Raw genomic sequence first — 27,155 nt, 5'->3', positions numbered from 1 at the left:
AAAAAAAAGGTACAAGGAAGAAGAGCATGAATTCTCTACCCCTACCACCACTTGTGGTTCAAGGAGTTGAGTTCACAAAGTCTGGAATGTTTGGCTTGGCTCATACTTTTGGTCTGTTCCTCTTAAAATTTGTGGTTTTCTGGCAAATCATTGAGGACTGAATTCACTAAATAATGACAGCCATTTAACTTTCAGTCTTTACATTTTTCAGGAAATGCATAGTAAACACAAAACATTTTATTCCAGCAACTTTCTAAGATTATACACACAATTTTTAAAATGTGTCACTGGTTTTGGGCCTTTGTCCCCCCCCCCCCCCCCCCCAACATAAATTTTGTCTTTTTCCAGATGTCTTGATCTACAAAGTTGAGAGATATAGTTGTGTGTCAAGTGCATTTTACAAGAAGCTGAGAGCTTCAGGGGAAGTGTTTAGTGCTGCTTATCTTTTGCAACATGAAACTGTTATTTAGCAAATGATATCACTATTGTGCTAAAGTATTTAAAAGCACTGTTAGTAGCACAACAGGTAGTATACTTGCTTTTGATGCAGAAGGTTGTGGTTTCTACTCCCACAGTACGCAGATGGATTGCTGATAACCGTACAGTGTTGTACTTTAAAGGGGGTGGATGCTGCAGTCCTGAGAATGTCCTCTTCTGGAGGAGATACCTATTAACTATGAACCTGTTATCAGTTTGCCATAAATACCCTATTGCAATATTAGCACCTTACAGTACCATTCTTTAATGTAACAAAGGCAATTTATTCTTTAAGGGCAGCAGGCACTGAATTTGTAGATGAAACACTTGTTTAATGTTTATCAAAAACATTTTTATAAGTTTTTTTATCCAGTTCAAGTATGTTTGATTATCTGAACTACCCTAGGTCTCAGTTTGGATAATCGACTCTACTGTACAAGATGATGTTCCTTTCTTCTGTTGCTGTCTGCATCTCCGTATTTCCTACAGTCTGTTCACCTCTTCTTTTATCAGTACAACATACAGGTAAGCTTACAAGCACTAGATATATGAACTACAAAGAATTACTGAAAATGAAGAGGATTTAATAGCGTGGTGCCTAGATGCCTAGAAACTACGAACCTGTTGAATGTTTGTCATCCATTCCCTACTGCAATATTACCAGATTATCATTTTTAATGTAACATAGGCGATTTATTCTTCAAGGGCAACAGTCCCTTTATTTGTATATGAAACAATGAAATAGAAAGTTGTTTGCTAGCAGCAACCTTTACGTTAGTTACAGATCTTTTTAAAGTGGAATTATTTTGATTACTTTAACTTCTGCAGAGATTGTGCATATTTACAGATATTGGTGGATTGTAATAACAGAAGTTTGAGTAGACTTTCATGATTGACATGGTCTGAACTGGGCAGTTTTGTCATTACTGGTTCATGCATTTTCTTTTATTGCTTACTGGAAAAATTTTCAAAACAAATTTAAAACATGCTCTAACAAGTGTGTTGTATTATACAAAAAATATAATTTAATACAAAAAATATAATTTAATACAATCAGGAAGGTAAATCAAAGAACACATGTATGTTTGCATGGTCCTAAACATGTGTGCAAGGAACCTATGACTTGAAAACAGCCCAAAGATAAATTTTATCTGCCACTGGCCAGATGAATTTTCTTTGAATGTTGGTTTCAATGCCGTTTCAAGGGCAGAGAAGTTTTAATGCCAAGTCTGTGTTCATTGTGAGACTGTATTGCTTTGTTTAGCAGCTGTCTAATCAGGGTTTGCGCTATAAAATTTAAAATAAAAGTTTAAAATTAAATCAAAATAAGCATTGTAGAAGTACAGCATAAAACAGTATGCACATTACAGTGTTTATGGTAAATGAGGAGAAACAGCCAAGTAATGGGGCACTGGAATGGCTGTAGGGGGGAAGGGGTGTGTATGGTTAGGCCCCATTTGACAATGATTTTGTGCGTGGGGGGTGGCAAACTGAAAGACAGCCCAGGGCAGCACAAACTCTAGCTATGCCACTGATTACCCTATATACTTATCTTGGATATTGTTGATGCATGATCTGAAATAGTTACTGTGTGTGTGTGTGTGTGTGTGTGTGTGTGTGTGTGTGTGTGTGTGTGTGTGTGTGTGTGTGTGTGTGTGTGTCTGTGTAAACTTTCAATTAAATACGCATCCTCCTGTGAAATATTTCTATTCTGTGCCCCATCTGTTGCACTTTGGGGGATATATACATTCAGAGTTCCTACTACTGAATTCACATCTTCCATACCAAATACTCTCATATGTTTCTTAAGACATCTGCCCTTTTTGTTACATTTCCCTTCCAGATTCCGCCGATATACCCTCAGTACTATAAATTAGGCTGCAGTACCCACTCAAATATTTCCTGCAGAAAGCTCATCACTTCTCCCAGCATTCTCTTAAGCTATTTACCAGTACAGTTTTGGGTGGAATACAAATAAAGGCCACACTTATCTTATTCCAGTGCCCATAGCCCATTACACTACCACAAATCTACCAGGACTGCTTTCTTCTTCCTCTTCTATCACGACTGGTGCCCCTCTAGCAATCAGTAATATTGCACCCTTTTCCTTTGTCACAGATATTCTGCTAAATATCCATCCTGACATCCTTTCTTTGTCACATTTTCGTACTCATTTCTACCCAAATGTGTCTCCTGCAACACTATTAGCACCACACACTTCTTAATATAATTTAATAAATGTTGCTTTTTGTGTATACATGTAAGGCCATTTACATTCAATGATAATATGGACAAAGTAGCCATTAAGCTACAAAGCCAATACTCCCACTTATTACACATAACATGTCTTTTGAATATGTTATGTCCGGATTTTAGCTTACATGCACACACTAATGTTTGGCAGGCTGATGATCTTTCTAGGTGGTTCTTATGTTCATTTGAAACTGCCACATTTTTGCAAGATTTTTTGTTTCAATGAAAACAGTGAAACAGAAAAACTAAACAGACTTTCAGAACATCCGATCCCCTTTTAACATGCAACAAACTCACAAAACTATTTACATTTTCAAAAAATAAAGTTCATCCCTCCAAGTAGGAGCAGCTGCCCCAATAGACTGCTGCAACCAGTTATTACCCTTTCTAAAATTAGGGTTACTCATGCAAAAGCACGTTAGAGCCTGTGTTCCAACTTGACACAAATTGCTAACCCATTTTCTCTCTATACCCCTCCAAGATGCAAAACAAAAACTGCTTGCATGCTTTCAGCAAATGTTAACTTTTAGCCACTCAAAATGCACGGATTGCCTTTAAATAAGTAAACTATGTTATGCATGGTTATATTAACTATATTAAATTACAAGGAATATTATTTTAATTTTACATTTAATGTGACCAATACAATTTTACATTCCCTACCCCAGCAGCCAAAAATCACACCACTATATTACTTTGGCTGTTTCTGCCCTTCCTTTCTTACCTAGTTATAGTGTAAAGCCTGGATACCTTACAACTAAGAAAAAAATATTTTCTTGCTTTAAAATATTTAACATGTACAGCAGTCACTAATAAGGCCCACATACATCACAGAAAACAAATTTAACATATAATATGCAATTAACATTACATTTTTATACAAATATTAATAAGAAAAGCACTTTTACTTATGGTGTTTTTTTCAGCCCCTTCAGTACCCCATCCACCAGTTTAACACACTACAAATTCCAGTTTTTCTCAGCTCTGTATACTTGCACATCCACATTTCACATCCGTTCTTACACTTAACAGGATTGATGCTTTACAGACTCCCATTTATTCACTAATTTCACTATGTTGATGGTCTTCTTCCTGATCATCTCCATCTCACAAACTAAGTCCACAGTTCAAGTCCAAGGTACTCCCGGTTGTTCTAGTCAGCTCCCATGCCTTCTTCTCTCAAGCATTTTCCTTTGGAACAATGGAAAATGTTTCACTGGCAAAGTCTCTCTGTGGGCATCGTCACTGCCAGAAGAATGAAAAGCAGAGTTTCCTTCAGATTACTGGCTTACTTTTTCTTGTATAGCAATTTTTTTCCTCTTCAACCTGTTGTGCATCTAAAAAATGTCTTTGATCCTCCAAAAAAAAAAATCTGCTAGAATCTCACACCTGCTTCTTGACATTCCTTTCCTGCTGGGATAAACTTGCTTCTCTACTGCCTGGTATACAGTAAAACATTTTGCACAAGCACTCTGGTGTTCAGTTTTTAATGCTTTTCTTTTTCCCTTCTTCCCCAACTTTGACAGGAGCAACACTTTCTGTTGGTATGATCGCATCTTTACTGATACAGGTCTGGGCTGCTTTCTCATATTCATGTTTGGAGCATGCGCATTTTATGCCATCTGAATTAACAAATCCTTTTGTGGAACACCAGTCTGTTTAATTTCTACTTTCATACAATTAACGCAGTCTATTTCTTACAATTTCTCTAGTACAGCAGAAAAAAATCTCAGGTTGTCTCTGATCTATCACTTACGTAAAAATAGATTTTTTTCTTCTGTTTTTGGTTGATTTTCTTCATATTTCTTCTTTGCTGGCAACCAGGAAATGTAATTACAAGCCAGTAACTAAATTTTACCCAACCTGCCAATTTCACTGACGTTTTTCACAGTTTGCATTTTCACACTGGGAGAGTTCTAATGAACCTGTTGATCAGTATGCAGCAATCTTGGAAGTTCCTAAATGTAAATGTTTTTCCAAGTGACTCTAAGTAACTACTGTCATTAAATGGGGTAGTATGATACACTACATGACTGGACATTTGTGTGTGTGTGTGTGTGGGGAGTAATGTTTACAAAGCTTCAACATGCTCATTACTTTGTCAGTATCTAGTGCACCTCAAATTACTAAATTCAGCTCTTATGATTTGGCTTATTCATTCATTTTCTTTCTTTTTTCTTGGGTCCCCTCGGACCTCATTTTTATTGGCTCACCCCTCCAGCACCCAATATCGATGTCTGGTCTACCAGCTACTCACCAAACCCCCCCAGACTTGTATAGTTTTTGCTGGGGCCAGTCGTTGATCCTGAGGGTGTCCTGGAGGTTCAGCTTGTCTGTGCTTCCTCCGGGGTTGTGGATTTTTTTTTTATGACCCAAGAACTCCCTTTCCTCATCCCCCACACTTGTTGATTATATCAGAGGACAACCCCTCTTTTTGGACCATGCCTCCATTTAGAGACCCTAAAAAACAATGCCATCCCTTCCCTGATGCTCCATCAGTCGTCCGAGCTGTCAATCAAGCTCCGGTTGGCTGGGCTATAGTCGGGGCTTTATCTTATGTCAATAGAGTGATTTTACTCATTTTCTTATACCAAAATTATCTGGTTCAGAGTTGCAGGGGACCTGGAACTGAAGATAGCCAACAGTGGACATAATGCAGTGAGCCAATACTAGATGGGACACTAATCCGTCATGTGGTATCTATATACATTCATACACTGGGCATACAGCACATGCATGGGCAATTCAGAAAACAGCAAATTCCACTAAAAGCATATATTTCAGAGAAGGAATGACACTGGAACACCCACCAATAAAAACGTGTACACGCACACATGGAGATGGCATGCAGATTCAGTACTGAAGGTACCCCAAATGGGACATGACCTGCAGAATCGTGACCTTTGAGATATCAATAATAACGCCAGCTCCACTGTAGTCAAGCAAGTTTACAATACATAACACAGTCACTCGATGTGCAATTACCTGGACTGAATATGATGAATACTACAGGGACGCGGATATGCTTTATTAAACAGTTGAGAACCACAAATGTAGTGCATCTGGGATTTTTCTTTTTTTTTGTGGGGGGGTACTACATTACCATATATTTATGGTGAGTCAGTGATTAGGGTTTCTCCCTCATGGCTTCAAGGCAAAAAGTTAAATCTTAACCTCCAGTTACTGTCTGTATGGAATTTGCACGGGTTCCTCTTAGGACAGGTTGTTTTGAAATTAGAAACAAGTTATAAAAAGTATGGCTCTGCTCTTTTTCCACTTACAACACTGTTAAAAAAAAAATTTGCAAGCAAAAATGACTTTTTGTGTAAGAAGTGCATACTTATCTATGCATGAAGATTTATGGGAGTGCTATATGTGAAGTCATGTCATGTTCTTGGCTATTATCTAACACAATAAGCTGACATGAAAATTGATATTAAATTTAAAAAATGTAGCCATGCATTGTTCTGCTGAGAAGTTTCATTACTTATTCCTGCCATCTTTTGGTCAGTGATGGTTTCTACAGGGAAAACAATTTCTGAAAAATAACAGTTCTTTATGTATGACTATGTTTAAATGGAAATGGCCCTCACAATTCCCAAGTACCACTAGTTATTTGTTTATTAGACTTTCTGCCTACTTCTTTCTAATGTTATCCATCTTGTTCATTGCCTCCAACTATATATTCTTGGGAAGGATGTCCCTTACCACTGCACAATCAGGTAATAAAGAGCAGGCCCTGCTACGCTGAGGGATGAAAGCCCAAATATGATCTGGCTGCTGAAGGTGTCAATGTGGGGGAATGGCTTGAACAGTCATGGTCATGATGCCCATCCTGAGTGGAAACGTCATCTGCAGCTATACTGACCTTTAGTGGTGGCAAACGTCATCTGCAGCAGCAGCAGTTTGAGTCAAGATGTGCACACAGGTGCATCAAAGCAGTACACAACACCTTAGTCAGAGGCAGGGATATGCACAGAAACATGCATCCATCACAGGCTGGTTTTATGTGTATTCTCTCCCAGCATGTCACATTCACAAAAGGAAAGATTTGGGACAAAATGACAGAATACCCACAAGCATGCCTTTATTCCCACAGCACAGTCCTCTTACTTCAAACCTGCAGAATACCCACAAGCATGCCTTTATTCCCACAGCACAGTCCTCTTACTTCAAACCTGCAGAACACCCACAAGCATGCATATATTCCCACAGCACAGTCCTCTTACTTCAAACCTGCAGAATACCCACAAGCATGCCTATTTATTCCACAGCACAGTCCTCTTACTTCAAACCTGCAGAATACCCACAAGCATGCCTATTTATTCCCACAGCACAGTCCTCTTACTTCAACCTGCAGAATACCCACAAGCATGCCTATTTATTCCCACAGCACAGTCCTCTTACTTCAACCTGCAGAATACCCACAAGCATGCCTATTTATTCCCACAGCACAGTCCTCTTACTTGAAACCTGTGCTGCTTTTTACTTAATAACGAGTGTTTTATAGCCGCTAGAGAGCACAGTGTTGACTTAAGGTGCGACCTAAACCACCCAGCCAAGCTAAAGACCACTTTGTTTCCACAAGCAGCCCCCCTTGCCCCCTTCTAATACTGCATCCCCAACATCAAATTAAACTGTGCCAAATAGGGCTTTATGGAGACACGGAGCGACTAAAGTACAATCCAATGTTTCCATTACTTTCTTTCTCCTGCAACCCCCCCTGCTAAGTATAGGTTAACCGAATATAGTTCCTAGTCAGCCAGTTACACACCAGACTCTCTCAGCTCAATTTGGTCCAAGATCATGGGTTTGATATCTCTTATCTTCTATCTTTCCTTTAATCTCCAGGGGCCACATTTTCCTTTTCAGTATCAGCACTTCTCTCTCTCTTTTTTATTCCCCCATGATGCACTAGCCATTCTACTTAATCCTCCTCCCTTTATCTTCTTAATGTCTTTGTTTGGAAGGTGTGTTTCCTGAATGGCAATTAATTGTGCTTTTGTTCGTCTTGTATATCCCATTATTCATTTCTCGTCTTGTTCTCTTTCCCTACTAACCCATTTACATTCCACGATCATATGTTCATTTTTCTTCACCCATATCTTTTTCATGTTATTCTCATCATCATCTTACTACTAACCAAGACCGTTTTCTTGTTTGTTATCTTTCTAGTATTTTCATCTTTTCTACCAACTCTTCCTCTGCCCTTTTCATTCTTATTTCTAAGCAGATATTTTTATTTCTCCTCCTGACTTTTATTGCTGTTCCCCACTCCAAAATGATTAATTATGTACAAAATTTATAAATTCTACTTCCCTTTCCTGATATTTTAGATCTCTATCCAGACCTAGCCACACCTTACCCTTGATATCTGTCAATCATGGGAGTGCAAACTGAGCAACAAGGTCTCCCCCACTTCACCCGCATACAAGGCCAGTATCTTTTGCTTCTGATCTTAGAGTCCCTATCTTCCCTTCTCTTCTTTGCATTTGCTTCCAAGTCACTCCTTTCCTCTCGATAGGTTTATAGGTGTATACTAGGTTGACAACCACTATGGTCTTTACAAACCTAGCTATGCCTCCCAAATGTACACAAGTGTTTTTGCCCTACAGCTTACTCTAAGGGGTATATGTACATTACCGCATGGGCAGTCAAGCACTTAAAGGCTGTCTCACTCCATTAGAGGTACAAGTACCAGACCGGGGTGAATTTCCGATTCCCATCCACAGGTCCAGCTTATGCTTGAATAGACTTAGGTAAGAAGTCTGCTTCACATGGATGGGAAGCCTGTTCCAGAAAGGGGTATTCTTTGTGAAGCACACCTGTTCCTCTAACATGTCCTATTGATACAGTAAGCGAAGGTGAAGTGCCTAAATCTGGCAGTTCTAATGCTATTCATTTTGTGGATATGCAAAAGGTCCATCAGAGTGGGATCAATGGATGCCTTGCATGCCAGGTATGTAGGAGACAAAGTACAGGAATAGGGCTTTGAGGCAATCTGCATAGGACATGTTGCTAATGCCCTTTATTCTTTTTATGAGGCACCTCTGTGGTCACTCCACTTGTTGCATATACCTGGTCAGGTATATACTCAAGAGACATTATACTCAATGGTAGGTCTGATGAGGGCCAAATACAGTAATTATGACTTCTTGGACCTACACACCATACTCCTGCTTTTAAGTTGTGTAACACAGAATGACTTCCTTACTACCTTAGATATCCATTTATTTTACTCTATTGGTTAAAAGCCAATTTTTTATCTACATATGTCCGCAAGGCTCCGATTACTGGGTCTACTCTTACAGGTGCGTTATCAATGGATGCAGTTTCTTGGGGTAGGAGACTTCCCAAAGGGTAATGCAATACATTTCTCGGTGTTGAGTATTAAACTGTGGCTCTGGCACCAGTCGTTTGTCTGAATTAGTCCTTACTAGAGGATATTAATGTCTTGGGGGGATTCTGTGAATGCTCCCAATTTGTAGTCATTTACAAACTTGGCCAGCCTGAGGCCCTTGATGCTGGCCTTGACTTCCAAGAAGTAGATGCCAAATAGAGCAGACTGAGACAAAGCCTTGAGGGTGTAAGCTACTGACTGGCCTGACTTTCAAAGTATTATTGGAAAGTCAGATGGCTATCGAGCACATGAGACATGGGTTGACGCCTAATTCCATGAGTGTTTTTCACAATGCCTAAGTGGGGCACTGTATCAGACGTCTTAGCCAGGTCAAGGTAGGTGGTACGCAGCTCTATGTCCTTATCCACTGCCTTTGCGACCTTCTTGAAGAAGCTTACCAGGCAGAGAAGGCATGATCTGCCCTGGATGAAACCAAACTGGGTTAGATCCGGTGTCTGAAGGCTTTCCATGTCATTATTAATCATTTTCATGACTAATGGATCTGTAGTTACTAGGGTCTGTTGATGCAGAGGGATGACCACTGCAGTTATCCTCTTGTGTGGCATGAAGCTCGTCTGGAGGCTATGGTTAAACAGTGACTCCAGCAGTCCTAACAGGTCATGCTTCATGCTATATAGCAGGCATCATGGGATGTCATCAGCGCCCACATATGCAGAGTTTTGGGCCTTGCAGAGTGCATTAATGACTTGCTCCCTAGTGATAGTTGGAGGAGGGATTATGTTTGATGATATTTTTCTGTAGTAGCCGGGGGGGGGGGGGCTAAAACTGGAGATATTTATTGGCCAGTAGATTTGGTGCATCATCTGACTCCAGGAAAGTGGCTCCATTTACTGTTAATTCTACATACTGTTATGCGTTGCCTTAGGGTTGTCCTTGGCCTGGGTGGCTATTTTAGCCTCAAAGTTGGCTTTGGGAGACGATCGACCCTCCAAGTTGTTTGTTTAGACTGATGACAGACTTTTTATTCTGTTGGTGTTACACTTCCAAAATTTTGCTATGGCTTTCTTCCTTCTGTTGTATAACCTACTGATGTTTGGATTCTACCAGAGTGGTTTATTTTTTTTTTAAGTTTTTTCTAAGCTTATTCCTGGTACACACAGCTGTCTCTAGGCTTCTATTTACATAAATGTACAAGGTGTCTGTGGATAATTCCATACAGGCAGCTGTATTCTCAGGCCAGGGTTTGAAGGAGCTTAAAATTTTGCCAGGTTATCAGTTAATAGGAGGTTTGGCTTAGAATAGTTCCTAAATATTACAGGTTTAACTGGTGTCCCGGTTTTGATTTTTATTTCAAAGGAGACAGCTTTGTGATCCACCTTTACCAGAGAGGACATTACACTTGGGGGGGGGGGGGGGGGGAGGTTGCATAATTCTCCCATGTTAAAGAGGGCCAGAGAGAGTATGTTTGCAACCCTAGTGGGTGTACAAACTATTTGATACAGGGTGTTTGTGTTTACAAAGTCCAGAAATCCAATGGCCTGCAAGTTTAGGGCTGTGTATGATTCCCATTTTATAGTGGGGAGTTATATCACCCATGAATACGGTACTGGGCTGAAAGGTGCCCGACACCAGTAAGTTTAAGTATGAGCTAAGGGAATCCTGAGTCATAGAGGGTGACCTGTAGCTTGCAAGGATAAGGCATAGTACTTTATCTATGGTAATTATAATGCGAAGAAGCACAAGTGCTCCATCCTGTTTGACCAGCCTTGAGGGGAGTGTGTTACTGATGCAGATTGAGACACCTCCACCTTTATTCCTTGCTGTGCAGTAGATGGCCTAAATGTGTGGAAGGCATTGTAATCCCGCACTGCCGAGGTGCACTTCATGGCTTTAAACCATGTACAGGAAAGACCATCATAAAATGACATGTTCCCTACCATTGTTCAATGGTCATCACAAGTCCAGATTCTCTACCGACATGCAGCTGTATTTAGTGGTGGGCTGCTCACATTCTGACCACTAATCCTTCACTTCTAGAATTGTACAACTAGAGAATAACCACAAACACCTTCACAACTAGTAACTATAACCAAGATCACTTGCCACTTCACTCCCTCTATGCTATCCACATACTATGAGGCATAACTAAATTAACTATAGCCCCTTACTGTTGAACAAAAACTATTACATTTGGGAAGTTCAATTATCCATCTATTAACTGCGACACTTACATTGCTACAAATAAACACGATCAGCGCTTCATAAACATCATTAATGCAAACTTAATGGATTATATTGCACTTTCCCCCATGTAAGGATCAACTATATTGGATTGACCATTACAAGCATTGCATTTATGTTTCATTACTACAATTATAACCCATTGGTTAGGTTTGATCTTCAAGCAGTAGTTCTCAATATTAGAACTTTTTTTTCTTTCAGCTGTTCCCATTAGGGTTCACCACAGCGGATCATCTGTTTCCATTTCTTCCTGTCCTCTGCATCTTGCTCTGTCACATCAACCACCTGCATGTCCTCTCTCACCACATCCATAAACCTTATCTTAGGCCTTCCACTTTTCCACTCACCTGGCAGCTTCATCCTTAGCATCCTTTTCTCAATATACCCAGCATCCCTCCTCAGCACATGTCCAAACCAATGCAATCTCACCTCTCTGGCTAGGTCTCCAAACCGTCCAACTTGGGCTGACCCTCTAATATACTTATTCCTAATCCTGTCTACCATCGTCACACCCAGTGCAAATCTTAACATCTTTAACTCTGCCACATCCAGCTCTGACTACTGCCTTTTTGTCAATGCCACTGTCTCCAACCCATATAACATAACATAGCTGGTCTCACTACCCTCTTGTAGACCTTCCCTTTCACTCTTACTGGTACTTGTTTGTCACAAACCACTCCTGAGACTCTTCTCCATGCATTCCACCCTTCCTGTACGCTCTTCTTCACCTCTCTTCCATACTCACCATTACTCTGAACTGTTGATCCCAAGTATTTAAATTCATCCACTTTCGCCAGCTCTACTCCCTGCATCCTCACCATTCCTCTATCCTCCCTCTCATTCACACTCTCATATTCTGTCTTAGTCCTGCTGACCTTCATTCCTCTTCTCCCTAGAGCATATCTCCATCTCTCCAGGGTCTCCTGCACTTGTTCCCTACTCTCACTACAGATCATAATGTCATCTGCAAACATCATAGTCCACGGGGACTCCTGTCTGATCTCGTCTGTCAACCTATCCATCACCACTGCAAATAAAAAAGGGCTCAGAGTTCTCAATATTAGAACACATCCCTAAAAACCCACAAAACATATTACCTTCAGAAATTTATCTAAAGCAAACTTAGTTCTACTACATGATGGTATGGGGAATTTCAAAATTACCCCCCCCCCAAAAAAAAAAAAAAAAACACCTCATGTAAAGGGATAGCAGGTACTGAGAATTTATGTGGCTAAACTAGAAATGATTACCTAATATCAACCTATGATTACCTAATATCAACCTATCAGCTTATAAATAAACAAACAAAATCTTGTTGGTTTGCAATGTTACCAGTTAGTGTACATTTCCATTAACAAAATGTAGTCCTCAGTAAAACAAAGCAATAATTAATAAGCATAGTTGATTTTGTCATTTACAAATAAACTACGTGACAATGGAACCTGTTGACAGCACAGACATGTAACTTAGAGCATAATATTTATTTATGGGCCCATTAAAATAAAATGCTTTTTAAAGATAAAGAAACAATGTTATACAGTAACCTGGAAAATATTAAAGAAAATTGCAGAATTAAAGGTACAGAAAGACACTGGAAAATGCTAACAATCTAACCCCTTGATTTGGGGCTTCACTCCCAAAAGGTCACAAATCACTTGTTTAGTGCAAAAGCAAGTTAATACGTTTACTCTGACATACTAGAACCTCAAGTTTAGCTTTAATTGGAGAAGAAGTGCAGGCACAGGGGGATCCCTACAAAAAAACAAATTGCTTTTCTTTATCGTACAGATTATGTTTCAGGTTTCACAGGAATGGAGAGTGGCACACTAATTAGCGCTGCTAACTCACAACAGCTAGTTCTCCAGTCTGTTTTTTTGCTGAGGTACCTTCTGTAAAGAGACTACATGCCCCCAATCCCTGAATTTCCATGTTTTTTTGCTGGGTGTTCCAGTCTTCTCCCAAAGCCATATGGGAATAAGTGCTGTGTGAATTCTCCAAAGGAGTGGTACCCAGTCCTGGATTAGTTTCTCCACTTTGCACCCACTAAGCAATGGGATAGTCTCTGGCTCCCAATGGACTGCTTGACCAATCAGACTGCACTCCTCTGGTCATACAACTTAATCTCTTTTACTTCTTCCCTCTGCATACGTTGCACTGATTGTTTTTAAATGTTGAGAATTTCAACATGCCACCTCTGATTTCCACGCTGTGTATAATGCAAATAAATACGGTGTTTTACACACACTGCATATAATGTATACCCTTAAGCCAACACCTGATATTTACTTTGTATAAACACACTCACTACAAATGTATATGTATACAATGCCATGCATTTATTACGTTTACTCCAGGCTGAGACTGAAATAGATCCAATAGGATTAGTGTTCTACCATGGAGAACAAATTCCTCCATAAAACAAAATAAACAAATGTGATATAAAGCTGCAGTAAAGATGGCAAAATCATAGCTTAGCCAAACGATACTCTGAGGAGAGTCAATGGGAAGAAAGAAGAGGGTATAAGAAATGGACATAAAAAGGGGGAAGACGAGGGGGCTCCATGGTGCAGAGGGGATGGAGCCCAAGCTGTTAACCCTGGTGACCTAGGTTCAAGACAGAGCACTGGTGGAGACAGCTGGGGTGGGGGATGGCAGTGACGTCCAGGAATCAGATTGTCCATTCATAGCAGAGGTAAAGAATTTAAAATCCTGTGCAGACACCACCTAGTGGAAGGATTTATGTAGAGTAGCATGCAACAATAAGTGAATGAAGACTTGAGCTTGGCCTTCCAGGCAGTGCATCATGCTGTAGCTGGATTTAGTGCTTGTGCCCCAGGAATTACTAGCGACAAACTTAAGTACGGCAAATTAAACCTGATCACATCTCATTCCCCCCATTTATTCTCTGCTTCTCTTTTCCTTGTGTTTCACCAGCATCTCACTATTCACCTTCCCTCAAATTTAATCCAGACTAAGGATATTCTTCTCTTCTCTCTCAAATTAACTTTACGTCCTACCATTGTGTTTTGAACTATACCTTTCAGGGTTCTTCTTTATGGCATTCTTGACTAGCTTACAATGGTTGACATACTACTGGCTTATTTTATAATTTGGTAACTGGGTAGGTGGGTTGGTCTACTGACCTTTTTCAGCCATGACCTTCGTACAACAGTGGAGTAAAAATCTGAACAGTAATTAGCAGCAAAGAAATTTGTAAGTAAATGCAAAAAAAAAAAAAATGTTATGTACTTACCATAACATTAGATCTGTGTTGCTTTCTTCAGTCTGTCTCACCCTGTGGGTTATCGGATCTGGCACTTCAGAATCACGGCACTGAAGTTCCAACACTCCCCTCAACAAACACAATGCTCTGTGTCCCCAAGTCTCTTCAGATTTAGTATGTCCTCCCCATGTCTAATGTGTACCTAATCTCACCTAAGAGAGAAGACTGAGATAAAAGTAAGGAAGGTCCATAAGAAAAGACTTCAGAGCAGCATGCAAGGTCTCTTAGAAGCACCAACTTTAGGTGACACTTTGGTTAGGGGGTGACTGAGGTGCATGGAGGAAGACAACACAGATCTAGCATTATGGTGAATACATAACTTTTGTATCTGATGCTGTATTCTCCGTCTGCCACAACCTGTGGGAGAGTCCCCGGCTATACCAATTGGATGGTTGTTGTGTCTTTTGGCTTATCCCGGTTAGGGGTTGCCACAGTGGAACTCTGCTCCGCTAATGATTGGTAGTGGATTTTTATGTGCTGAGTTACCAGCACTGACGCACAACCTTCAACGAAGGCACGCCCATTCACACATGCCTCCACACAGAAGATATCAGGGGAAAATATTCTGCAAAATGGCAGAGCCAAAAGCTACCCTACACCTGGACTGAAAGTAGAGTTTATAATGGGACACAAAGGAATGAATATTTTACCAGGAAGCTGCTAAACAAATATCATTCAATGAACAGTGACCAAAACAAGAGTGTCAAAGGAGAATCTGCCCTCATAGAATAAACTGTTGGTTCGGCAGATTCAGGATAAACCATCTGGACAAAGTGACTTTAGAAACGGTTTTGCTGAGCTTATCTCTAGAGGAGGACACAAATATCTGGTTTGATTTCCTGAAGCCTCTGGTGCTGCCTAAATAAAATCTGAGTTGATGATGAAGGTCCAGACAGTGAAGCACATATTTACCCATTAACTGAAAATGGAAAAGAATACTGGCATCTGAAGAGACTGATTCAAATGCGATTCAGAGGACTGCTTAGGCTGAAGGGATGGATTAGTCTGCAATGAAACCCTGTGAGAAAAATAAGGTAAGGAGATCTACAGGACAGCCTGAATTTCAGAGACTCAGCTGGCAGAAGTTACTCTATTTACTAGTCTTCCACAATAAGAAGTTTAGGTCCACAGTAGCAACAGGCTCAAGAGGAGTCCTGGTTAAGGTTTGTAGAAGAGATACTTTGAAGGGTGGAACCAGGTCCCTAACTCTGAATAACTGTAAGGAAGCTACGAGCAGATGGACCTGATCCACACAGACACTGGAAATGGTTGCCAGCTGAAACCGGACAGTAGAGTAGCTGGCCCCACACTGAAAGGGGCCCATTAAAAAATCCAAAAAAGCATACAAACGAGCATAAGAAGAGTCCAAACTCTTTGATATGGCCCAAATGGTATTTTTACACTTACTACCATAGACTTTTCTGGTAGAGGGTTTTTTGAGATGAAGAATATGTACCACTCTATCAGATAGCTTGGGATCTCTGACCATCATTAGAGGAATGTTAAGAGTCAGGTGAGGATAATCCAAAGGATGGGAAATCGGTTCTGGAACTGGATCCGTGACCCAAGGAGGATGCACTAGATGAGGTCATAGAAAGGAAAAACAGACTTGCCAAGGCTATGAGGGGGCTATGAGAATTAGGGTTACACTGCAACAAACTGCTTTCTGTAAAATCTCTTTTTATCAAGGCTATTGTTGGACAAGCATAAAGGAGCTCCAGGGGCCAAACATGGAGTAGAGCTCCCCTTGTTGACTGTCCCTTGGAGGAATCAGGGCAAAGCAGTTGCTTCATTTCAAGTTATAAGATGTCATAAAAAATTCACAACACAGTTAGCTCCAGCAGCTGAAAACATGCACAGCCACTGTTGGATTGAGGGACCACTCATGGGGCATCAGAATGCTCCTCCTCAGGTTTGTTCACTAGACTTCTGGACTTCTTCCCGATGTAAATGGTATGGGAAGGCATTAAAAGGACATCACCCACTGCCACACCCTCATTGCCTCCTGATACAGAGGATAGGATTGGATTCCCCTTGTTAGTTGATGTACCAGACTGAGAGACTGAGTACAGGGAAAGGGCTTTAAGGTGCTCTGCATGAGGCAGATTTCTTATGCCTTGTATTCTTTTTGTAAGGAACCTTTGAGGTTGCTCCAGTTGCTGCATATGCCTGATCAGGTACATACCAAAGAGAGCACTCTACTCTGATAGGTCTGATAATGGCAGAGGACAGTGGGATAATGACCTCTTTGGACCTAGATGCCATGCTCTTACTTATAAGCTGTGTAACATAAAAGGACTTCCTCACCACTATGGCCACATGGTGGTCAAAGGTAAGGCCACTGTCTACGTGCGTACCCAGATCACTGGGTCTACTCTTAGAGGCATATTATCAACATGGTAATTAGCCAGGATGGTTGACTTCCTGAAGGGTAAAACTGTGCATTTCTTAGCATTGAGGCCAAAACCATGGCCCTGGCACCATTTGTTAGTCAGATACAGACCTCTATGAACAATGCTAGTGTCTGCAGGGGAGTCTGTGACAACCCTCAGCTTGCAATCATCTGCAAAATTAGTCAGCCATCAAACTTCAGCATTTGCTTCCATTTCATTGAAATATGCCAAAAAAGAGTGGGCCCAGGACCGAGCCCGGGAGGACTCCACTAGTGACTGGCCTCTTGGAGTAGGTGATCTCACCTATTTTGACCTCCTGGGTCCTATCAGTGAGCCAGTTGGCTATCCAGTGGGTGATGAAAGGGTTTATACCTAAATTATGGAGCTCGTCTATAATGCCTGAATGGGGTAATGTATCAAAAGTGTTGGCCAGGTTGAGGTAAGCTGTGTGCAGTCTTGCCTTCATTCAATGCTTTGGTGACCATCTCAAAAAGTCCACCAGATTTAATAGGCATGACCTTCCTTTAAGAAAGTCGAACTGTGATGGGTCCAGATTTTGCAAGTTACCTATGTCCTCGTTTATCATGTCTATGATGATTCCTTCCATGGCCTTGCATAGGAGGCTGGTCAGATTTATGGGCCTGTAGTTACTTGGATCAGTGGTTGGACTTCCTTTATGCAGAGGAATGACTGCAACTATCCTCCATTCCTTGGGCACAAAACCTGACGGTAGGCTACAACTGAAAAAAAGTGATTCAAGTGGACGAGAGGGGTCATGTTTCATGCTATTTATTAAGCATCCTAAAATGTTATTGAGCCCCACTGATGCAGTGCTTTTGCCCTTGGAAAAGTGTATTGATGTCCTGTTCCCTAGAAATCCAAGAAAATGACCTTACAACCACTGAAGGTGGTATGGATACAAAGATACAATGAACAAACAATGGTCCGAGTCCCACCACCACAAATGCTAAAAACACCTTAACTCAGTTCAATAAAAGCAAAAATTCACTTCCAGAATAACAAAGATAAAAGTCCCTTTTCAAACGATAAGCACTTTCGGTAAAACCTTCATCAGATCATAAAAACACCGGGACTCATTCATTCATTAATAAAAGTAATAAGCCTATCAGATCTTGTGATTCCAGCCATCGCCCTCTTTCCATGATGATAGACCTTACTCCAATCAATGACCCAACTGGACGACACACCTCTCTATCTGCAATCAGTGGGCGTTTAACTTTTAGAATAGGTCTGAATGGAACTACTGCATTGAGACCTTGGGGGGGGGGGGGGTCAACCTGTAAGTTAATGATCCACTTTATTTCATTCAGTTCTATTACTTATATCACCTTTTTTCATCCCTACATATGTACATTCGACAACTTTAAAGCTAAAAGTATGTGTGGGAAACTTCATAATATGAATCTCCAAGGCATTATGTGCATCTTTATTTCGTATGTCTTGTAAATGTCTCAGAATTCTACTTTTAAATAACTGGTCAGTTTTTCCTACATAATATGTGGAAAAGAGTTTGCACATTGCTAAATGCACCACATGTGGGGTGTTACAAGTAGCCGTACAAGAAAACCTATATTCCAATCCTAAAACTGGGTGGTGAAAGAAGCTACTCATATCTATAGTGTCACAAGCAGTGCACTTGCCACATTTGAAGGTTTCTTTCTTATTTTGCATTCTTGGTCTTGAATATCCATCTTTTTGGCATAACAGCCTTTTCAAATTCTTTCTACTCTTATAAGCTCGCAGCTTGTCATCTTGAGTTAAGACAGGCCAATGCTTTTTGATGATGTTGTGTATCTGTATGTTGTCATTGGTATAAGTATGCTTATGTCTAATTATGTTTTTACTATCTGTCACATCTTGAGCTTCCAACTCTGGAACAAATTTTTTCTACAATATGGTTTCCCATTGTTCATCCTTAGTTGGCATAATTCTGCTACATTAATGGATATATCCTCCTCAGAATATCCTCTACCTTGCAAATACCCTTGTAAATTCCTTTTTTCTTGTTCAAAAACCAGATCTTGTGTGCATAATCTAGCTATGTGTATTACCTCATAACGCATAATGTTCTTGGTGATATGCCTTGGATGCATGTTGCTTTTATGGAGGTAATGATTCCTCCAGGTGCTCTTCCTGTGCATAGCTGTAGCAATCGCTGTACCTTGTCTCATTATTACTTTCACATCTAAAAAATCTATACCTGTCTGGGAACGTTGATCCGTAAAAATGAGAAAGTTAGTGGTTTGATTCAAATATTTTATAAACAAACTAAGCTGGTCCTCTTTACCTTTTCATAATAGAAAATCATCATCTACAAAACGTCCATAGTAAACTATGTTTTGTTGCCAAGGATTATCAGGATGTAAAACATTAGTAATTTCTCATTCTGAGAGAACTAAGTTCGAGTAACTATTAGCACAGGGGGTGCCCATGGCTATCCCACATCTTTGCCAAAATATATCTTTTCCATAGGTGAAGATGTTTGCTTCCAAGATCTTTTCAAACAGTGAACATAATACATCTGCCTTCAATCTAGAGGCTTCTTGGGTTGCAACTGTTCTGATAGCCTCAAGTCCACATTCATTAGGGGTGGACGTAAATAAGCTGCAAATATTCATAGTGACTAGCAGAAAATCTGAAGGATCCTCTCTTTCTTCTATTACTGAGTTTATTTTATCAGGAAAATCACCTTTATCACTTTGTACCATAGTTGCACTTGATAAAAGGATTCAGAGTTCTTTCTCTATATACATCGATAGAGATTCAGTTACCTAGCATCTGCCTGCGACAATTGGCTGCAGGGGTGGGTCCCGGATGTCTGTGAATTTTTGGCAGTCCACTAATGGATAGTATAGTGGGATGTGATGTATAGAGGAAATAAACAATTCTTGACTGAGGAGTTCCTCACTTAACATATCGTGTAGATTGCTTTTAACTCTTTGTACCATTCTTTCCATTTCTGTACAAGTTATTTTCTGATATGTTTTACCATCTTCCAACGTCTTATGCATCTTATCTCTATACCATCTGGAGTCCAGTACTACGGCACCCCCTTTGTCCACAGGTTTTATTAATACTTCATTTCTTTGAAGTTCAAAAGTAGGGCTTCTCTCTCTCACCTATCGTAATGTTATTATAATGTTTAGTCTTTTGTTGTCCTTGCCTTAGTTGCTCAACCTCATTTTCACATAAATGTATAAAGAGGTCAACCGCTGAATGGTTCGTTGGAAGAAACTTACTTGGTTTCTTCAAGCTACTATAACTGTTAGCTTGGTTTCGATAGATACTTCTTAGAGTCACATTACACCCAAAATATTTGGTATCAGTGACAAACTCACTCAGATCTGAAGACAGAGAAGGAATGAAGGTTAGTACTCTCTCTAATAAGCTTTTTGTTCAGGCTTAACTGAAGTCCTGAGATATTCACCACTAATGATGACCCTGCTAATGCATAGTTTCCTTCCTTTTCCTCTCGACTCATTGTTCCTGGATTCCTCTGCCAGCTTGGTTTCAAAAACATTGGCAAGTTGTGTGAGATTGGGGCATGTATAGCTTCTTGCTTTGGTCTAGTGCCTGTATTAAAAGAGGTAGTTGCTTCCTCTACATGAGAGAAATCAGGTATAGAATTTCTTTCATTCGTTGTACGTACCGCAACAGAAACTACTGTTACTGTCTCTTTTAGGGTATGCTGTTATGTTTTAGGTGCAAAATTCCATGCTCCACCCTTTTCTGAGTCTACTATCCATTTGGAACTCAATTCCATCTGTCTCCATGACAAAGGAAATTTTTCTTCTTTGGGCCATACAAAGATAAGGCCTTGCTTAGAGTCAGCAACATCTCTGATTAATTTTTGAGATTTCTGCTCCTTTAATTTACAGTCATAGACATTTAAATTAAACTGTAGCGTCTCCAGTCTTCTGATATTGAATTCAGAAGATAAATCTGCTCCAGTTCATAGGTTCACAGGTAGGTACTAGGCTATTGGCCCTAGGGCCTATATAAGCCTAGTCAAAAAGGTACCCTGGCTTTCGCCACCCAAGAAAATTATTTTCCTGTGCCCCTGTCAAGCAGAGCCACAGAAGTGATCCCAGGGGTGAATTTCCTATTTCCCATCCAATCATCAAGATTTTTCTTGAAGAGTGCTAATGAAGAGCTTTGTTTGATATAGATAGGTAGTTTGTTCCAGAGTATGGGAAGTCTCTGGGACAGGAATCTATCCCTCCAGCATGTTCTGTTTATTGTGGTGATAAGGTTTAGGTCCCTAGAGCGTGTAGCTCGGAGGGACTGGGATTTCTTTAAATGGAGCATGTCCAACAGCTCTGGGTTTGGCATAGCTTTGTATTTTAGGCAAAGATTGCCTCTGAGTAGGCAATATGCAACGAGTAAAGCTGCAGTTTTTTGAGACTGTCTGCGTAGGGCATCTGTTTGAGGCTTGTAATCCTCTTTGTGAGGTATTTCTACGGCCTTTCCAGTTGTTGTAGATGTCTTGTGAGGTACATACCAAAAGGGGTGTTGTACTCAATAATGGGTCTAATAAGTGCCGAGTAGAGGGGAACAATGACCTCTTTTTTCCAGGATGAGAAACCTTTTGTGATGAGGTGTGCCACGTAGAAGGATTTCCTGACTAATGTGACAATGTGATTATCAAAGGAGAGACTGCTGTCCACCTGTCCCCAAAGGTCTCTTACCACACTTTGTGTTAAGTAGACTACCTCCTACGTGGTAGTTCATGGGTACAGAGTTTTTACTAAAGGGGACAACAAAGCACTTTTTGGCACTGAGCTTGAGGCCATGGCTTTGACACCAGGCATCTCAGTGAGGCCCTTTTGTAGGATGTCCACATCGTTAGGAGTTTCAATTATGGCTCCTAGTTTGCAGTCATTTGCGAACTTCGTTAGCCAAAGACCTTCTGTGTTAGCCTGTACTTCAGAGAAGTAGATACCAAACAGGAGAGGACCCAGGACTGAACCCTGTGGTACTCCACTTGTCACTGGTCTGAAGTCAGATTTGGAGTCTGCTACTTTCACAGTGTGGGTTCTGTCAGTGTGCCAGTTGGCAAATCATCTTGTGACATAGGGATTTATACCTAGTTTAGTGAGTTATCTATAATTCCAGAGTGGGGGGTAGTGTCAAAAGCCTTGGCAAGATCTAGATAGGCTGTGTGAACCACCTTACCCTCATCTATGGCTTTGGTGACTGCTTCAAAGAAGTCTATCAGGTTTAGGAGACATGGTCTGCCTTTTACAAACCCAAACTGAGTGGGGTCCAGAGTTTGGAGATTACCAATGTCTTTGTTTATAAGTTCCATGATGATACATTCCATGGCTTTGCAGACCAGGCTCATCAGGCTAATGGGGCGGTAGTTCCTGGGGTCTATGGTGACTCTCCCTTTGTGGAGTTGGATAACCGTCGCTGTGTGCCATTCAGTGGGCACAAAGCCTGAGGTGAGGCTATGATTGAACATGGTACTTAGGGTGGGGTGCCAGTTCATTCTGTAGTTTGTGTAGAACGCAGCCTGGGATGTTGTCAGGTCCCATGGATGCTGTGTTCTTGGCTTTGGAGAGTGCTTTTTTAACCTGCGCAGCCATGATTACTGGAACTTTGCATTATTTCAGTATAGAGATGGGGCCTTTAGGGTGTGTGGGGTAAAGTTAGTACTGAACCTATCTGCCATGATGTTGGCAATATCTGTTGGTTCTGTATATTTAGTGCCATTGTGCTGCAACTCAGAGCAGATCTGAGTGTTGCCATCGAGATTCTTGACATAGCTATAGAATTATTTGTGGGTGTCCTTAGAATTAGTGGCAATTTTACTTTCATAACTACCTTTGGAGGATTTTATGAGGGAGCTCAGCTTCTTACTGAGGCTGACCAGGGAGTTCCTTCAATCATGGGATTTTACTCTTTTTTGCAACAGTTTCTTTATTCTGTTGTAGAGTTTGTTTATGGCAGAGGACCACCAGATTGGCTTCCTTTTTTTGGAGGATAGCATCTTGGTACTGTTAGGGATAGCACGATCCATTAACTTGTGTAAGTGCTTATAAAGTGCATTTGTGTAGGATTTAGCAGTTGTACCTCTATTGTCCATCTGCATGGGTGTCGTGAAGTTTGCCACTTCTGTCTTAAGAAGCGTGAAGTTGGCTTTGGAGAAAATTGTTATGGTTTCCCTAATGGGGGATGGGATGTGGATGTCTAGGGTGATTAGCTTGTGGTCGGATCTGACCAACGATGAATTGACCTCTGGTGTGGAACACCGGTCGCCCATGTTGGTAATGACCAGGTCTAGGATATTGCTGCCCCTGGTGGCGGTGTGGATAAGTTGATCCAAGGCATTGGAATTTACAAATTCCAGAAAATGTTGAGCAAAAGAGTTGGTAAAGGAGTAGTTTCCCCATTTAATGGTGGGGTAGTTGAAATCTTCCATTATTAGGGTGTTGGTTTGTACCCTAATATTTTCCAGTGTATCAAGAAATGAGGAGTGGGAATCCTGGGGCATGGTGGGGATCTGTAGCAAGCTACAATTTGGATTGCGGTCTTGCCCAAAGTTAGTTGCACTTGGATAATCTTGGATGCATTACGCTGAGCAACTAGCCTGGAGGTGTGGATATCCTTAATGAATATGGACACATCTCCGCCTTTAGTGTTTCGATCCAGGTTAGGTGGCCGAAAGGTGGGGTATGAATTATAGCCTGGTAATGCAGGGGTGCTCTCTGGAGCCTTGAACCAGGTCTCTGTCACTGCACAGGTGTCGATGTTCTCCATTTTAAGGAGTGCCTCGAGTGAGTGCATTTTGAGGTTTAGACTTCTAGCGTTGAGTAGTATTCTCTCAGATTTTGCTTGCTTGTACCTGTTACGGTGGTGAATTTGTCATTTGAACCTTGCCTGAAAAAGGCACTATAGGGGTGGCAAGAGCCTTAGCCAGTATCCAGAATCCCAAGGGCGACAGGTGCAGGCCATCTCTGGCAAAGCATTGTGGTCTGTCGATCATGGCATCCCAGGCAGACAGATACTGGATCCCCTTAAAATGACACCAGAAGCTTAGCCAATTGTTGAAATCAGTCATTTTGTCCTTGTACTGTGGTATCATTCTGAGTGGTGGCAGGATGCTACTCAGGGCTAGGGTCATACCTGCCTGGGCTATAAGATCAGAGAGCACCTCCATGTCTCTTTTCATGTAGTCCAGGGAGGTACAACTCGGGTCATTTACACCAACATGGACAATGACAGAGTCATACTTGTACTTGTTGTGGAGTGACCTGAGAGCGTGCATTATGTGGCGGATCCTAGCACCGGACAGGCAGCTGACAGTAACTTTGTCCTTGTTTAGCCTGGTGAGTGGAACATCAGAGTGCCTGACTACAGAGTCACCTATGACTAGAGTGTTGGGTATGTTGTTGTGCCTTATGGGCTGTGGTTGAGTGGCACACTGAGTTTGTGGGCTATGCGTCATTTGGGTTGTGTTGGTGGGTGGAGGTTGCTTGCGTTTCTGCTTTGGAGGTCTCTGTTGCTTGGGCAAATTTTTATTGAGAGCATCCATGAATGTAGGTGTGTGTTTTGTGTTGCTATGTGTGTATTTTGCTAGTGTAGGTTTTGAGGGACTATGTGATGAGTGTGGTGTGGTGCAAGTGTTTACCCTTTCCACTTCATTGTCGAGTCCAGTCTTGGGTGAAGAGAGCTTTGCTTCCAGTTTGGCTTTATAAGTGCATCTCTCACAGTTTGTAGTGTTGGATGGTAGGAGGAGAGGGTTGTCTGTGTACATGAGACAATTGCTGCATTGCCCCAAGATGCCCAGATTAATCAGGTAAACAGGAGTAACACCGGGAGTGACCATTAGACATGCCTGAATAGGTGCTTATTTATTAAGTACTAAAAACTGTTTTCCTCTAGACAAGTGAGGAAAGTTGAGTGCTATAGTAATTTGTAACCGATTTAGTGCTTACAACGAGTTCGGAACAAGTGCTGAGCTTAAAGAAACAGATTTGAGTGCTAAAGGCTAGTTCTAAGGGGAAATTTGAACAGCTTTGATTTCCTTGGCTATATTTTCCTCTTCAAGTCTAAAGTAATCAATCAATCCATGCATGTACCTGAAACTAATTTCTAAATCTAGCTAGCAGGTCCGGATAGTTGTTCCCGTAACTAGGGATATACTTCACTTACGGGTCAAGGAATAACCTGATTATGCATACTGGCCTCTTAAGGGAAAGTGTTTCCATGTTAATCTTTTCAAGCGATAAGCTGCTGTCTCAACCTCACTGAAAATCTTATCAAAATTTTCTACGTCAACAGTTCTATTTTGTATGAGCACTTCTTCCGAATCAAATTTAAGATTCAGAAGTAAATTAATGTTCTCCCCAGATTGTTCCATAAGTCTGTTATTTTTGATAACGTCCATAGTAGTCTGTCCTTTCCCATTACACAGCATTGCAACGCCTTCAGCCATGTGTAGTTGTCTAGGTATAAAATAAGCACAATCCAAGAAAATTACCTTACAACTACTGAAGATGGTATGGACAAAAAGATACAATGAACAAACAATGGTCCGAGTCCCACCCCCACAACGGCTAAACACACCTTTACTCAGTTCAATAAAAGTAATGAGAACAGCAAAAATTCACTTCCAGAATAACAAAGATAAAAGTCCCTTTTCAAACGATAAGCACTTTCAGTAAAACCTTCATCAGATCGTAAAAACACCGGGACTCGTTCATTCATTAGTAAAGGTCATAAGCCTATCAAATCTTATGATTCCAGCCATCGCAATCTTTCTATGACGATAGACCTTAGTCCAATCAATGACCCAACTGAAGGACACACCTCTCTATCTGCCAATCACTGGGCGTTTAGCGTTTAGAATAGGTCTGAATGGAACTACTGCATTGAGACCTGGGGGGGTGGTCAGCCCGTAAGTTAATGATCCACTTTATTTCATTCCTTTCCGTTCTATAATTTACATCACCTTTTTTCATCCCTACATATATAAATTCGACAACTTTAAAGCTAAAAGTATTTGTGGGAAACCTCATAATATGAATCGCCAAGGCATTATGTGCATCTTTATTCCATATGTCCAGTAAATGTGTCAGAATTCTGCTTTTAAATAACTGGTCAGTTTTTCCTACATAATATGCAGAACAGAATTTGCATGTCGCTAAATGGGGTTCCTATCAGAATGACGAAAAATCAAAATCTCGAACACTCATATGAGTGGAAATGCAGGTAATTGAAATAGATATTGTGAGATTGTGGTATAGTGAAGATCGGAAAATTTGCCCTTTCCTCATGGTAGTGTGATCTCGGAGTTGGAATGTACTTTTGGGGGGGGGGGGATGTGGGGGTGCAGCCCCCAATAGCAATTTCGATTACCTGCATTTTCGTTCATCTGAGCGGTTGTGATTTTGATTTTTCGCCTATGTAATATAGACCCGCTAAATACACCACATGTGGGGTGTTACAAGTAGTAGTGCAAAAAAAACTAAATTCCAATCCTGAAACTCAGTGACAAAAGAAGTTACTGGTATCTATAGTGTCACAAGCAGAGCACTTGCCACATTTGAAGGTTCCTTTCTTATTTAACATTCTTGGTCTTGAATATCCATCTTTTTGGCATAACAGCCATATGTGGTGTATTTAAACAAGGTGCAAACTCTGTTCCACATATGTACGGAAAACTGACCAGTTATTTAAAAGCAGAATTCTGAGACATTTACGGGACATACGGAATAAAGATACACATATAATGTGCCTTGGCGATTCATATTATGAAGTTTCCCACACATACTTTTAGCTTTAAAGTTGTCGAATGTATGTATTTAGGGATGAAAAAAGGTGATATAAATAACAGAACTGAATGGAATGAAATAAAGTGGATCATTAACTTTCGGGCTGACTGCCCCCCAGGTCTCAATGTAGTAGTTCCATTCAGACCTATTCCAAAAGCTAAACGCCCACTGACTGGCAGATAGAGAGGTGTGTCCTCCAGTTGGGTCATTGTTTGGACTAAGGTCTACTGTCACAGAAAGAGGGCAATGGCTGGAATCACAAGATCTGATGGGCTTATGACCTTTACTAATGAATGAACGAGTCCCTGTGTTTTTACGATCTGATGAAGGTTTTACCGAAAGTGCTT

General features: G+C 40.9%; 1 protein-coding gene across 1 annotated transcript in view; it reads right to left on the bottom strand.

Annotated features, from left to right (window-relative positions):
• Nucleotides 1–27,155, bottom strand: part of ALG5 (ALG5 dolichyl-phosphate beta-glucosyltransferase) — a 593,309-nt gene that overhangs the window by 437,924 nt on the left and 128,230 nt on the right. The window lies entirely within an intron of this gene.

This window comes from Protopterus annectens, chromosome 5.part1, assembly GCF_019279795.1.
Source record: "Protopterus annectens isolate FY-2018-M chromosome 5.part1, PAN1.0, whole genome shotgun sequence".
Lineage (NCBI taxonomy): Eukaryota > Metazoa > Chordata > Ceratodontiformes > Protopteridae > Protopterus > Protopterus annectens.
This window is presented reverse-complemented; position numbering and strand designations above follow the sequence as displayed.